A 16,737-nucleotide genomic window follows, 5' to 3' on the forward strand; every position below is an offset into this window, starting at 1 on the left:
TGTATGGGGAGGCTGTCATTCCATAAAATTCTGCCTGACATCTCCCTTTGTGTAAATTCTATTTTGCATTAAGGAATTAGGACCATTAAGCCAATCAAGACTTTTGTTTTTCAGACACTTAAAGGGATAGTTAACCCAAAAATGAAACTTCTCTCATTATTTACTCACCCTTATGCCATCCCAGATGTGTATGACTTTCTTTCTTCTGCTGAACACAAAGATTTTTAGAAAAATGTTTTAACTCTGTTGATCCATACAATGCAGGTGAATGGTGGCCAGAATTTTGAAGGCCAAAAAGCACATAAAGGCAGCATAAAAGTAACCCATATGACTCCAGTGGTTAAATCCCTATCTTTAGAAGTGATATGATATGTGTGGGTAAGAAACAGATCAATATTTAATTCTTTTTTTTTACTACAAATTCCCCTGCCCAGTAGGTGGCGATATGTACAAAAAATATAAATCACCAAAAACAAAAGAAAAAGAATGTGGAAGTGAAAGTGGAGATTTATTGTAAAAAGGACTTCAATATTGATCTGTTTCTCACCCACACCTATCATATTACTACTGAAGACATGGATTTAAGCAGTGGAGTCATATGGATTATGTTTATGCTGCCTTCATGTGCTTTTTGGACCTTTAAAGTTCTGGTCACCATTCACTTGCATTGGGCCTACAGACCTGAGATATTCTTCAAAAAATCTTTGTTTTTGTTCAGCAGAAGAAAGAAAGTCACATACATCTGGGATGGCATGAGAGTGAGTAAATGATGAGATAATTTACATTTTTGGGTGAACTATCCCTTTAAGCACATTTTACTCCCTAATTCTCAGTACTGTAATGCATTTAAAAGTTTTAATTTTAGTATTCCCATTGTTGATTTTCATTACCATAACACAGTTTTTTTTTTTTTTTTTTTTTTTACAGTATTAAAGTAAAAAGATGCTGTTGTACAATTATTTTTTAAATTAAAACCAGTAAAAATTAAAGGCAGGACCAAGGGAGTACTACTATGCTGTTTAAATACTTTGTTTCACATTGACGTAATTAGAATTGGACAGTCTTAGGGTGGTTTCAAATATAGTACGTTTTAAGTTAACCAAACCCAGTTCGGTTAAAGTGAACCAGAAAAGGAACCAGCCGCAAATGTCCTCTTAATAGAGTTTCTTTTTTGGTCACATTAATGTGGCCTCAGACCCCTTATTGTTCACACCACAGCTCCTTAAGAGCGCAGACCCCACTGTCACGATTATGAAATTTGGCTGACAATAATTTTTCATAAATAATTGTGATTATTATGATAAGCAATTATCATATAAATTGCCATACTACTTAAGGTTCACGTATGCTTATTACAGATAGGCCTAAACCTTTAGTAGTAATTTATTGATGTTTAATTTGAACACCACCTGAGGTGGTCTGAGTATGGTTTGCTTTTGGGTCCTTTTAGGGGGGTTTTTGACCAATTGGGTTGTTCACATATACATGTTTTGCCGCTCTGAGGGCGCTTGGAGTGCTTAAACGAACTAGGTGTGAAGACGACCTTAAAACTGTCATGTATATATTGTCACAATGTAAAAAATCTTAATGGTCCTAAAAAAGGCTTAATTTGTTATATAAAAAAATTAAATTTCTTATGTCTTTCTTTTGATTCAGGAGTAAAATAAGAACAGGGCATTTTCTTGACAGTTTTTGTGAGAATAACATGTTGAGTGAACCATCCGTTTAGCTTAGAATAGGGGCTCTGTGCGGTTAAAGAACTAAATTATGGCCAATGATCTGTTAACAGAAAAAACAAACAAAAAAACATTAGAGCTTAAAGTTAAAATTCTCCCCTCTGAACCCTGTTTTACGGGGCTTGTGTATCGTGAGCGACTCTAAACTAAACTGACTACAACTAATGATGTCAGCCTATCCTGCACTGCAAAATCCCTCTTTTGCCCTTTGTGTGCGGGCACAATCCAGTGTTTTCCATGGTAATTCCCTTTCTCGCTGCAAAGGGCCACTGTTCCTCTTGAGCTAAGCCCACATAAGCTCCCTCTCAAGAGGAAGAAAGATAGATGGCAGAGGCTGCCTGGTTGCCTAGCTACATCTCACAGAATGTTCTGTGTAAACAGTGCGAATGGCGGAGGAAAAACTCACACAGACTTTGGGTTTGATTGGGTGGAGCAGTTGTAACTCGGCTATTATCCCTGAAACTGTTTGGAAGCCCAAATCTTACTGTTACAAAGACCCTGTGCTGAGACATTTTTTCTGAGATATGATCATACACTACAGACCACTGAATACATCAGTCATAAAAATGTATGAAGTTATCAATCACGTATTTATTAGATATCAATAAATTAGTAATTGATACACAAATTGTTCAGTTTGACCTTGTGTATATGTAAATTGTCTGGTTGTGTGGACCTGTGATATAAGATTGCTTGTGTCAGCAGCTTGCATTGGAATCGTTGGGAGACGTGCTCAGAGTGATTATGTTCCATTCTCTTTGTGTGTGTGTTCATTTTAGCTACGTCAACTCCAATTTAAGGGACCCACCTCAACAGCTGCTCTCTTGCCTGTATTTGCTTTCACCTGTATTTGCTTAATCACAGAGCAAACACACTGCTTATTTCAGAGAAGTGAGATGGCATATTGCTGTTTGTGTCATTTCAACTGGACTAAGCCAAATATTTCTGTCAATCACATGGATAATAGCAAAGCATATGTTTTATCCATGGTAACAGCAATTATAATCAAATTGCTCATTTGTTTCTGGATATTAAATTAAACTAGATTTTTTACATGCTCTGAAGAACATTTGAGAAGTCATTGCCTGTGTAAACTGGGCAACATTATGCCAGGGCATTTCTGTAAGGTTGCTGGGGGGTTCTTGGTGGCAGTACTGGCAGTCAAAAGAGCCCATTCTTAAGTTTCTGCAATAATTCTGGTCCCTAAACATGACTTGTAGAGAGCCTCTTAGAGGAAGGAAGGGAATTTATTTTCTGAATAGTTTTGTGTTCTCTAACAATACCTTTATCCAACAATTATGAAAATTAACCATAGTTTTATTACAGTAATCAAAGTTGAACTATAGTATTTTGTAGTAAAACCATACTAATCACATTTTTGTGATTTTGTATTTTTGTGGTAAAAACCATGGTTTTTAAAACCATGTTCCACAAATTAACCATGGTTTTACTGCAGTAAAACTATAAAGAAAGAAATATTACTGCCTAACGACTCATCTGTCGTTTTCATCATTTTAAACATTCCCTTTTGGGCAGCCATCGTGGGCCACCCTTTCATTATGGTCCCCACTGTGGCTGCACATCCTGCACTGACACAATTTGAGGTATCATTCATGTCTGCATGGTGTGGGATGAAGTTTAATGCTTAAATTTAGCCCCTTGTCTTTCATCTCAGCCTGCTTAAATTTTTTTATTATGTGTTGTCTTTCCATGTTTACAATATAACATTGGCAGCAGCTATTTGCACTAAGTATAAATAACAACAAAAAGCATCTTCTTTGCACTGTGCAAATAGTGTTAGATGCTATTTACACACTAGTGCAAATCATATCAGTAACCACAAAATCAAACATGGTTACTATATTAACACCATATAACTGTAGTAACGCCATGGTTAATTGCATTAAAACTATGGCTTCCACCAAAAAACGTTGTTACTGCAAAATTACTATAGTAAAACCATGGTTAATTTTACCTGGATCAAACCTTTCTCTTAATTCCCCGACCTTCACCATGACCAGATCACTGTGAGGAAATCAACCTTTACATTCATCTTTATTTATTATTATAAGTAGTATTAAAGGAAATATAAAGAGTAAAGACAGGAAACAGGATGAGAAAAGTGGGTCAAAATGCGGATTAGAACCCAAGTTGTCCCCATGGGGGAAAAAAGCATTTCCACACCATTGCTACACCCCACTCCACTGCAGCAATATTAAGGGTACAGTTTGTCTTCAATTTCTGTTTTCCCACTAGACCATTGGAGTGCAAATAGCAGCGCTGTGTGGCAGGTGCTATTTACATCTAGTGCAAATAATCACTCCGTAAAACATTTTGGAACATGTAGCTATATACATTCAGGCCATACACAACAACATTTGCTCAACAAATATAACGTTTGGGGCGGGACTTTTTGTGTTTCCAAGCAGTGTTAGATGGGGGAAATGTTCGGGAATATGGAAGTATTATAATGACAAATGTCTTTGAAACAAAAAGCAGGATGAATTGCACTAATTGAAAAAGAAACGCATTACATTAACAGTGCTTGCAGTAATGTGCAACTGTGCAACTCCTAAGACATGAGTTGTAATTTTGCAAAATATGTAGGAAATCATGACCACTCACATTAAAATTAAGACTCCAGTCATATCAGTAACCTTATAAAAGCTGTTTTATTCTACATGGAGAGGGTCCACACATGGGGGCTGTCATGTTAGAATCACATGACCAGCCGAATACTACTTGTTTAATCTCAGTAACCATCCTGTTATTTGACACTTTCACTCACTGATTAAAGTAATCATGGCTGACTGTGAATACTAAATTTCTACAATGGCATCTGAAACTGAAAACTATTCATTTTAAGTTATGCTGTATCCAAGCTGCTAGGTGTCAGTGTAAGTTCAAGATGATACAAAGACAAAAGTTAATAAGTGCACCTTTAAGCTGTGAATATTTAAATTGAAAATATTTCACTAGTTTCTCATATCTAGACTGGATTACTGTAATGCTCTCATTGCCGATCTTCCTGCATGCACAATTAGGCCTCTGCAAATGATCCAGAATGCAGCAGCATGTCTGGTCTTTAACGAACCAAAAAGAGTGCATGTTACACCACTCACTGTCTCTCTACACTGGCTGCCGGTTGTTGCACGTATCAAGTTCAAGGCTCTAAAGCTGGCATACAGAACAGTCACTGGATCTGCTCCAGTTTACCTAAAATCATTTCTATGGAGCTACATTACCAGAAGCCTGCAGCTGGCTAATGAGCAGTACCTTGTTGAACCAACACAACGAGGCTCCAAATCGCTTTCCCAGACTTTCAGCTTCACTGTACCTCGTTGGTGGAATGACCCTCCCAACTCCATCTGTGAAGCAGACTCACTCTCTGTCTTCAAAAAACAGCTAAAGACACATCTTTTCCATGAGCACTTGACCATACACTCATATATATATATATATATATATATATATATATATATATATATATATATACACACACACACACACACACACTGCCATTCAAAAGTTTGGGGTCACTTGACTGAAATGATTCTCATGATCTTAAAAACCTTTTGATTTGAAGGCATATGCTTAAATGGTTGAAATTAGTTTTGTAGACAAAAATATAATTGTGCCAACATATTAATTGATTTCATTACAAAACTAAAATTTTATATATATAAAAAAACAAGTTTTTGAAATGGATGACTTGGAACAAATAATTAAGAAAAGCAGCTAATAAGTGCCCAATATTGATGGGAACTCCTTCAAAACTGTTTAAAAAGCATCCCAGGGTGATACCTCAAGAAGCTTGTTGAGAAAATGTCAAGAGTACATTTCTGAAAATTCTTTGGAAAGGGTGACTACTTTGAATATGCTAAAATATTACATAGTTTTGATTTATTTTAGATTTTTTTTAGAAACAACACAATTCCTATAGTTCCATGTCTGTTCTTCCATAGTTTGGATGACTTTACTATTATCCTTAAATGTGAAAAATAATAATAATAAAGAATGAGTAAGTGACCCTAAACTTTTGACCGGTAGTGTGTGTATATATATATATATATATATATATATATATATATATATTCACTGGCGGCCAAAAGTTTGGAATAATGTACAGATTTTGCTTTTTCGGAAGGAAATTGGTACTTTCACCAAAGTGGCATTCACAAAGTATGGTCAGGACATTACTGATGTAAAAAACAGCACCATCACTATTTGAAAAAAGTATGTTTTTTTTATCAAATCTAGACAGGCCCCATTTCCAGCAGCCATCACTCCAACGCCTTATCCTTGAGTAATAATGCTAAATTGCTAATTTGGCACTAGAAAATCACTTGCCATTATATCAAACACAGTTGAAAGCTATTTGCTTCGTTAAATGAAGCTTAACATTGTCTTTGTGTTTGTTTTTGAGATGCCACAGTATGCAATAGACTGGCATGTATTAAGGTTTTTAGGTATAAAAATGGCAAAAAAGAAACAGCTTTCTCTAGAAATCATTGTTTTGAGGAATGAAGGCTATTCAATGCTTGAAATTGCCCAAAAAAAAAAATTCAAACAAAGGTGTACACTACAGTCTTCAAAGTCAAAGGACAACTGGCTCAAACAAGGACAGAAAGAGATGTGGAGGGCCAGATGTACAACTAAACAAGAGGATACGTACTAGTCTCTAGTTTGAGAAATAGACGCCTCACGTGTCCTCAGCTGACAGCTTCATTGAATTCTACCTGCTCAACACCAGTTTCATGTACAACAGTAAAGAGAAGACTCAGGGGTGCAGGCCTTATGGGAAGAATTGCAAAGAAAAAGACACTTTTGAAACAGAAAAACAAAAAGAAAAGGTTAGAGTGGGCAAAGAAACACAGACATTGGACAACAGATAATTGGAAAAGATTGTTATGGATCTTAACCCCATTGAGCTTTTGTGGGCTCAGCTAGACTGTAAGGTGCGTGAGAAGTGCCCTACAAGACATCTATGGCAAGTGCTACAGGAAGCATGGGGTGAAATGTCACCTGAGTATCTGGACAAACTGACAGCTAGAATGCCAAGGATCTGCAAAGCTGTCATTGCTGCATGTGGAGGATATTCTGATGAGAACTCTTTGAAGTAGTTTAAGAAGTTTTGAACATATTTTTTCAAATTGTAATAGTAATTTTTCACGTTATTAATGTCCTGACTATACATTGTGATCAGTTGAATGCCACTTTGGTGAATAAAAGTACCAATTTCTTTCCATAAGAGCAAAATCTGTACATTATTCCAAACTTTTGGCCGCCAGTGTATGTATGTATATATATATATATATATATATATATATATATATATATTGTTCTTGTTGCACTCTAATCTGTCTTGGATAGTATTATTGTGATGAAATTGAAACTTTGTAATGCAGCACTTTTCATAATTATTTCTCAAGATGAATCGCTTATGCTGTATTATTCCTCTTTTGTAAGTTGCTTTGTATAAAAGCGTCTGCCATATAAATAAATGTAAATGTAAACATTTTGCTCAAAATATCTTAATTAAAAATTCAATAATAAATATTCACTTTCCAAAATTCAGTTCCAAAAAAATATATATTTTCTAATAGATTTTTTAATTTAATCTTTATTATTCAACAGGCAATATTCGGTCCATTATAATTTGCTTTGCAAATTCGCCTGTAAAATTTCACTGGTTAAAATCCAGTTGGAAATTCAACCATGTTCATCCTGGCATTGCAGGAAAAGCAGTTGAGTGCACAATCTTCACTCTCTGCTACTAGGCTTCACTAGGTGGTGCAATCGAATTTTAACCACTGAAATTTTAAAGGCGAATTTGCAAAGTGAAATATAATGGACAAAAAAATTATCTGTTGAAATAAAAATGATTTTTTTTATTTTTTTGGAACTGAATTTTGGATGGTGAATATTTATTATTCAGTGTTTAATGATTACATTTTGTGCTAAATGTTTTCAATTGAAATATTCAAAGCTTAAATCTACAACCATATGTAATTGCATCCCCCAAAATGCAAGCACTGGTAATGCAATGCATTTATTTTTCAATTAGTGCAATTCAGCATGCTTTTTTGTTTCAAAGACATTTGTCATTAATATACTTCCATACAGGAAACCCATAAAAAAAATCTGTTGTTTTTTGTTTCATTTGGTGCCACTAGTTGTGCAAAAATGACATCTTTAATTAAGCAAAAGGTTGAAACTAATATAAAATTAAGTCTCTGCAGATGTGAATTTCTTAATCTAGTGGCAGAAGAGGAATCCATCAAGAATATTTGCTTCTATGCATGAAAGCCTGTTGAGGGTACCACCTCAGCAGTACTGCAGTTGGGCAATGACCCAGTGGAGAAGAAATTACAACACATGTACTGGACCGGAGAGGGTTTTGACCCTGGTGAGCCAGTGTAAGGCTACAACCACTGCACTTTCATCAGCAACATTCTGGTGCCTGGGGCCCCTCTCATCACACATTTCATTGAATTAAATCTAGCACACCGCTGCGGCTTTGAAAGAGGCAGTGAAGCAGCAAGTTTTTGTTTATGTGCCTGTTTACATTCTGTAAGTGCATTTGAGTTCTGATTCATCAGTTCAGTTTATGAACAATAGAGGTAGTGTCAATGTTGTAGTTGCCATCATTGTGTTTTGTGTTTTTCAGATCCATTACATGTATAGTTTTTCATTAGATATATTAATGACGAGATACTGTATCCAAAGATTATCCTCATCTTTCAAATGCTGCAGTCCCAGCTAGAGACAAATTATTTTTCACAGCCAAATTTTAAGGGCTAAACTTTGAATAAATCATATTTAATGTGCACTTACACTCCTAGGCTCAACAAAATGAAAACTTAATGCAATCTCAACATAAACTGCAAGCTGTTGCCACCATTCAATGTATCAATCAATATAACCAAAAACACCATCCATCAACCATTTACAGTACTAGTGCACACTCATTTCTCTATCAATTGACTTGCTTAATTCAGTAATTATGGGTTGAATTCACAGTATACTGTGCATCAAAATATGCTGATTTATAATGATTCCTCCAGACAAAAGTCCAAAATAATCATCATGTGGTTGAACAAGTTGAAAATGTCTTGTTCGCTTTTATTCTCCATAAGAAAACAGACCTGAAGGAAAGGTTCTTTCATCAACAATGTTTACAAAAATGCTGTTCCTTTCCATGTTTGTTTTGGTCCTTTTTAATGGAGTCCACTGTTTCCAGATAAAAAGGAGCCATTAACAGAAACGCAACATGCAAAAACAAGCATGCACGCAGACAAGTAATCATTATCCACTCTGAAAGTTGTTGCTGAATAAAAATTTCAAATGAAGAAAACTCTCTCAGGATGGTGCATTCAGGACACATAGGCAACAGCAAATGAGCACCTGCTCAATGTTTCAATCTGTAATGGATGGAAACCTAAAGATTTGACACTGAGTGTAAACTGTCTGTCTGTACATTTGATTTATTTCGGTCTAATGAGGTGAGTCTCAACAGGCATGATAAATAAGATACTTTGATTTAGAAGATATCACATATGCCACAGTTCTTTTTAATGGTAATTGTTTGTCAGCCCATGGAAATTGTCTATTTTAGTTGTGTTGTTAACAGCGTGCAAGAAATGCTGTTGACTAATGATCACTTAGTCATTATCTGAACAACAACAAAAAAGATGAGTAAAATGTTAAAAGTAAAATGTGTAAGAGGAAGTGTATATTTTAGGTCTTGTAATTGGTCACTATTTCTTTTATGTTTTTCTCATTTTTAATCCACTTTTTGCCCCAGTTTGTTCATTTTAAAAAGGAATTGAGCCCTGGGGTAAAGGAACAAACATTCCATGTAGTCTCTCAATTAATATGAGCTCATAAAATCGGCATACATAATAATTAGAAAATAATTAGAAAATGGTGTTTAAAATAGTCATGCCAACTTAACTTACATGTCAACCCTTATTTATTAGAATTAGGGTTTGAATCCAGTTATGGTTAGTTGATGCATAATGTGTCCATATACCTTTTTTAATTAACATCAAGACTTGTGAATCACTTTTAATCACTTTTTACTTCTCATATGAAAGTACACTCACTGAGAACTTTATTAGGAGCACTATGGTCCTAATAAAGTTCCCGACGTGGTATTCTGCTGTTGTAGCTCATCCGCTTTCGAGGTTCTTCTCACTACAATTGTATAGAGTGTACCGTGCCCTTTCTGTCAGCTCGAACCAGTCTGGCCATTCTTTTGACCTCTCTCATAAAAAAGGCGTTTCAGTCTGCAGAACAGCCGCTCACTGGATGTTTTTTGTTTTTGGCACCATTCTGAGTAACCTCTAGAGACTGTTGTGTGTGAAAATCCCAGGAGATCAGCAGTTAAAGAAATACTCAAACTAGCCTGTCTGGCGCCAACAATCATGGCACATGTTTTTGAGCAAAATTAAACTTGGGGTTTCATAAAGGATATTCCAGATAGATGCACCCAGGCTCATCTAATTGTTAGTGATTTATTTTTATTACTCGAAATATCCTTGAACATCAACATCCTCAAAACACTACTTTATATATTTTAAAGTTAAACAACAGTTCAAAGTTGTCCTGTGACAATCCTGTCACTCAGTCAGTCTGGGGTTTTGTGTGACAGGATCGTGACATTACTGTTCTATGTCTGTCTTGTGTTTTGTTTTCTGTTTTTGTGTGAGCACGCGGCTCCGGTTGTAGTTTCCCTGCCATGCGCTCTTCGGTCAGTCTTGTGTTTCATGTCCAGAGCATTGTGTCTGGATCCTGACTTCCCTTTCTGGTTCGGTTTCGGTTTTGGTGATGAGATCTGGACCCTCATGCTCCATGTCTTGTCTTGTCTTGTCATCTTGGCAGCATGCACTCACATCAATCGTTTGTGTCTGTCTCTTGCGACTGCGGACGCGCTTCATGTTGCATGGTGTTGCTTTGTTGGCATTGCCGTGCATTCTCTTGTCTTAACTGACGGTTGGCATGAGCGCATATTGCCTTATTGTTTTGCCGTTGTGCCATTCGGGTGTCTGTGTCTTGTGAGAGCACGTGGCTTTGTTTTGTTTCTGTATTGCCACGTGTCTCTCAGTCTTGCGTCATACCCTGCCTCCTTGTTTGCCTGTTATCAGTTCATTTGTTTCACCTGTTAACTTGTTGATTTCCTTCCCTATTTTAGTCTCCTTGTGTGTGTGTTCCAGTGCCAGTTTGTCTTGTTTCGTGTCTCATGACGGTCCTGTTTCTGGTAACTTGTCTGCTCGGTCGGTTCCGGTCAGTCCTGGTTTCGGTTCGTCTGCCCCAGTCCAGCTTTGGAGGGTTGCCTGTGCTGGACTGTGTTTTTCCTCTTCGGGGTAGTTTGTGTTTTTCCCCTTTGTTTATTTTTTGGATTAATAAAATCCTTTCATTTGCACTCCTGATTCCTCCTTTATTACAGCCTGTGCCTCAGAAGACTTCCAATCCTCATCCCAACCCAAGGATGAGGGCACCCCCCACATGGAAGTGGACACCTTGGCCACTGCCTCAGCACCTCAGAAGAGGAATAGGAGAAGAAAGAAGCCCAGCCCACTGCTAACTGCCAGGAGGCGGAGGAGCCTGCTGCTGACTGCCAGGGGGCGCAGGAGCCCACAGCTGACCGCCAGCAGGCGGCGGCCAATCCTGCAGTAGTACTTCTGACCGTCCGGAAGAGGAGGAGAAGGGCCCCTGATCCCCAGTCGCTGTCAGCGCTCACGGCCACAGAGGCCGTTCCCCAGTCGCTGCCAGCGTCCTCGGCCACGGAGGCCATTCCCCAGTTTCTGCCAGAGTCCTCAGCCACAGGGGCCGTTCCCTTGCCACTGTCAGCGTCCACAGCCATGGAGGCCGTTCCCCTGCCACTGCCAGCATGCATGGCCATGGAGGCCGTTCCCCTGTCAGCACTTGCGGCCACGGAGGCTGTCCCCCTCCCACCGCTGTCAGCGTCCACGGCCATGGAGGCCGTTACCCTGCTGCTGTCAGTGCTCACGGCCATGGAGGCCATTCCCCAGTCATTGCCAGTGCTCACGGCCACGGATGCCATTCCCCAGGCACTGCCAGCGCCCTCCACTGCCAGCCTATCCAGTTTCCCGTGGCTGTCAACAGTTCTATCCAGTCCTCTGTGCTCGGCACTCAGCCCGATCACTCCCCGCCCAGTCTGCTGCCCTTCCTGTCCTTGCCACCCTCCTCTCCTCCCTCATTCCCTTCCTCAAACCTCCTCCCAGACCACTGGACCCAGTCCACTCCCTAAAGCCTCCCCCAGACCACTGGACCCCACCTCTTTCTTGAGGCCTTCCTCCCTTCTCTCCCTTTCTTCTGTTTTCTCTGTGCTGTGTTAGTTCCTGTTCTGTTTGTTGTGTCTGTTTGATGTTTTCTTTTTTGGGGAGGACTCCAGGAAGTGTCCCTTGGGGGGGGGGTAATGTCACAATCCTGTCACTCTGTCAGTCTGGGTTTTTGTGTGACAGGATCATGACATCATTGTTCTATGTCTGTCTTGTGTTTTGTTTTCTGTCTTTGTGTGAGCGCACGCCTTTGGTTGTGGTTCCCTGCTGTGCGCTTTTCGATCGGTCTTGTGTTTCATGTCCGGAGCATGGTGTCTGGATCCTGACTTCCCTGTCTGGTTCAGTTTCGGTTCTGGTGTCATGATCCAGACACTCATGCTCCATGTCTTGTCTTTTATTGCCGTTTGTGCATTGCGCTTCTATCATCATGGCGGCATGCAATCCTTTTGTTTGTGTCTGTCTCCTGTGAGCAAAGACGCGCTTCATGTTGTGCTTGCTTTGCGCTGCGCGCCTTGGTCGCGATCTGTCTTCATGTTGTGCTGAGGTTCGGTCACTTCGGTCTAAGCTGTCGTGTTTATTTGTGACCGAACTCTGGCACCGAACATACCCCGCCTCCTTGTTTGCCCATTATCAGTTCATTTGTTTCACCTGTTAACCTGTTGATTTCCTTCCCTATTTTAGTCTCCATGTGTGTGTGTTTAAGTGCCAGTTCGTCTTCTTTCATGTCTCATGTCGGTCCTGTTTCTGGTGCCTAGTCTGCTCGGTTGGTTCCGGTCAGTTCTGGTTTTGGTTCATCTGCCCCAGTCAAGCTTCGGAGGGTTGTCTATGCTTGACTGTGTTTTTTCCCTTTGTTTATTTTTTGGATTAATAAAACCCTTTCATTTGCACTCTGTGTTTGGGTCCTGATTCTCTGCAAACCCTGACACCGTGCCTACCCGACAGAATTAGTTAGGCAACTAGATATAGGCAACTGTGTGTAATAAGGTATATGTCTGCGGGCCTCAAGTATACTTGTGTTCATAAATTACTTGTGTTCATTTTCCATTTCCCATAACTCAGCTGTGATCGGTGCCATGTTGTTATGTCACATGCCTCCTTATGTAGAAAGTTTAATCCTTTACTGACAGCCCTGAGTCTCCTGAACTGAGATCAGTCAGTTTAAATGAAATGAAATTACGCATTGCGTATAGCGAAGCCAAAATACAATGTCCATGCATGTGTATGCTGGGGTCGCATGAGGATATACAGTATAGATACAATATTGCAGAAATAGAATGAGTAGTATCCTCCCTTCCCAATTTTCAGACAGAAAGATTACACTTATTCAACAGATGCTCAATAATTATTCACAACCTCAAAAAATATTGGATGCAAATTTAGATTTGTGCAAGATTATTCTCCCCAAGAACAATTTTCCACAACTGTAGAGTGAGAAATTACAGACTGCCTCATTGTACAAATGTAAAGAGCAAAGACTGTAACAACATTATTTTTTCTCAAAATTGTCATGTTTCCTTCTTTAAGTTGATGTTTTGATTTTCTTTTAAATAAATTGATTGATTAGTTGATTGATTGCTTTCACTTTTGTCATTATTTCAGGTAGGTAAGGCTGTAGGCCAGAGACATCCAAATGGGGAAGGAATCTCCAAAAGAGGGCGGAGTTACTCCAAAAGGGGGTTGAGCCAACTCCAAAACGGGCGTCACTTCCACTCACATTATGGTTAGGGAAAGGGTTAGGTTAGGGGCTCCCTATATCTTTAATGGCGATTTGGAGCTCACACCCCTTTTAGGAGCTATGCCTGCAGCTACCCTTATCCATTTTTTTAACATTTGGAGATGATGGTTTAAATAAATGAATTTCGTTTTTTTTTTTTTTCTCTCTCTCTCTCTTGCTTTGACATCCCTTTTGGATAAAACATTAGCAATTTCTTCTTAACGATTTCGGCATGGTGAATTACCTGTGCCCTTTGGAAATATCTTTTCTCAAGAAGTTTAATATTTCAGCCTTTTTAATGATCATAGGTGATCAACAATCATCTAAGACAGTCATGTTCACCCATTCATTTCATCTACGATGATTGTCCTAAGTTGTGAATTGCAGCTTGACTGAAATTAAATGCATGAAAGTGGAGGCACTGTTGAGGAAGAGAGAAAGCAGTCTTGGGAGAAGAGCAACGCTAAGACACGAGTCAGGTTCATAGGGTCTATGCTGCAGTATTAACAGAAGGAGGACCTTTACATTAATTAAAATGATGAAGACTAATACAGTATTCAGCAAGCCGCTGTTGTCAGTGTTGAGCAGTAGCGTCACTACAAATAGTGAAGATTTTAGTCTACATTTATCATGTATCTTTTCAGTAGCAAAGCTATTTTATTAAAGGGATAGTTCACCCAAAAATCCTTTACTCACTCTCATGCCATCCCAGATGTGTCTGACTTTCTTTCTTCTGTAGAAAAGAAACAACGATTTTTAGATGAATGTTTCAGCTCAGTATATCCATACAATGCAAGTGAATGGTGACCAGACCTTTGAAGCTTAAAGCACATAAAGGCAGCATAAAAGTAATCCATATAACTCTAGTCGTCAAATCCATATCTTTAGAAGTGATTTGATACTGTAGGTGTGGGTGAGAAATAGATAAAAATTTAAGTGCTTTTTTTTATTTATTTCTTTTACCATAAATCTGCACTTTCACTTTTAAAATGTGAAATTAGCACATTTTTCAGTAAAGTTGGTAGTTTAGCAGCATAGCTTGCTACATTTTATTCGTAACTTGCTCAGCACTGAACACACTTCCCTTGTTATTGTTGATATCCCTCCACTCTGTGGAGCTTCTAGCCTACACTGCAGTGAACATGACTGACATCAAAAATGTTAGAGACTTAAAGATGACATGGCCTGAGGTAAAGGTGGTGCTATATCGCAAAACAAAAGTTTACATTTAAAATGTAAAGTCCCCGTATACATAAGTCAGGAATCTGAGGTATCATTTGAAAGCTTAAAATCTGAACTTTTCAGAGGTATCCATCATTTCTACATTTATGTTACATAAAATATCAAAATAAGGCCTATAAGGCAAATTAACGCCCCATAGAGGTAATGGGGTAGAAATATTTAGAGTATATGAAGATAAAAGTCTTTCACATAGCACCTAAATGGACAAGTCATATATCAAACAAAAGCTCTCATTCTCAGAAATGTGACTGTACAGTTTATGATGTCCTAATACCACAGTTTGAAATATTTACAAAAGAATCACAAAGTAAAATATGTCAAGGAAAAATTTATGTTACATTCAAAATATGCAGTCAAGAATTATTTTTGCATTTGTTTGAGTTCACATACATATAGTAAGCTGTTTTATATATTTTTTGAAAATAAAAGTAAAATGGCTGGTAAAAAAAACTGAATAGCTGATAAAATTCGGCATTCACAATCCACTGTGTCAAAAAAGTTTTCCTATTTTACTACAGTACTACACATTATTAAGAACATTGTTGGATTACACCATTTTGTTTTTATAAAGATCTTTCCCGAGAGGTCTTATTTCCCCAGTTACTGAAACTCCCAAGACTCAACTTTTCTAGACCACTGTTTTCTATTCCTTGCACTCCTTGACAAATGTCATACCTCCCCACAAAAACACAAAAATATATATTACTGAACATGCAGTTCATCAGACTCAGCAAAATGATTTTATTTAAATAAAACAAGATGACACATTCCATCCATAACATCAGATTTCAAATCCACAGATATTGTGTGTTTTGGCCATGGCCAATTAGTACCCTCTCTTGAGACACACCCAATTTGGAAAGAGTTAATAAAAGCACTCCAGTGGGATTTTTGAGTTCTGCTAATGCAGGGTTTTTGACTTCTGTATGGAATGTAATTTAGCTGAATCAGGATTTAAATATCACCCTAGTGACTGGCCCCTCATATCAATGTTATGTTAGCAATACATTAATTAGTTTCTAAATATAACTAGCCAGTAATTTGATAAATTATTTTCAATAATCATTTGGTGTCTGACTGAAACATGCTATCTGCTTACAATTATTGAATGCAGTCTACAACATACAGCTGCTAGACAGAAATAAACTGTAAGGAGCCTTTGTATACAATTCATTATAATAGTTAAATCCACTTCCCTGGATGACATGCCTATGTCTTATTGCCTTTGAGTGTAACAAAGTCAGCAAAGAAGTACAATAAAGTGATTCATTTTTTCTTAACACTCTCAGCGGTAAACATAAATATTCAGTTAAGATGGCAGAAATGTCATGCCCATTAAAACTGCACGTGCCGTCTTAGATTTTTGAGCCAGGTAGATTTTGATGCAATTGTTTTTTTTTTATTTTTTTTATTTTTTATTCTGTCATCATGTACTAACACTCTTGTTGCCTAAAATTAATATAAAGTTTTCCTGTTGAACATATGTTTTTATAAAAATGTCAAAGTTGCTTTTTGCCACACAATGAAAATGCAAGGTAATCACTGGCTGTCATGTTAAAACTTAAATTAACACATATGATCTGTTAGGGGAAAAGTATACCTTAAAGGGACAGTTCACCCAAAACCGAAAATATTCTCATCATTTACTCACCCTCATGCCATCCCAGATGTGCCTGACTTTCTTTCTTCTGCCGAACACAAAGATTTTAGGAAAAATATCTTAGCTCTGTAGGTCCAT

This window comes from Myxocyprinus asiaticus, chromosome 35 (assembly GCF_019703515.2).
Source record: "Myxocyprinus asiaticus isolate MX2 ecotype Aquarium Trade chromosome 35, UBuf_Myxa_2, whole genome shotgun sequence".
Taxonomy (NCBI): Eukaryota; Metazoa; Chordata; class Actinopteri; order Cypriniformes; family Catostomidae; genus Myxocyprinus; species Myxocyprinus asiaticus.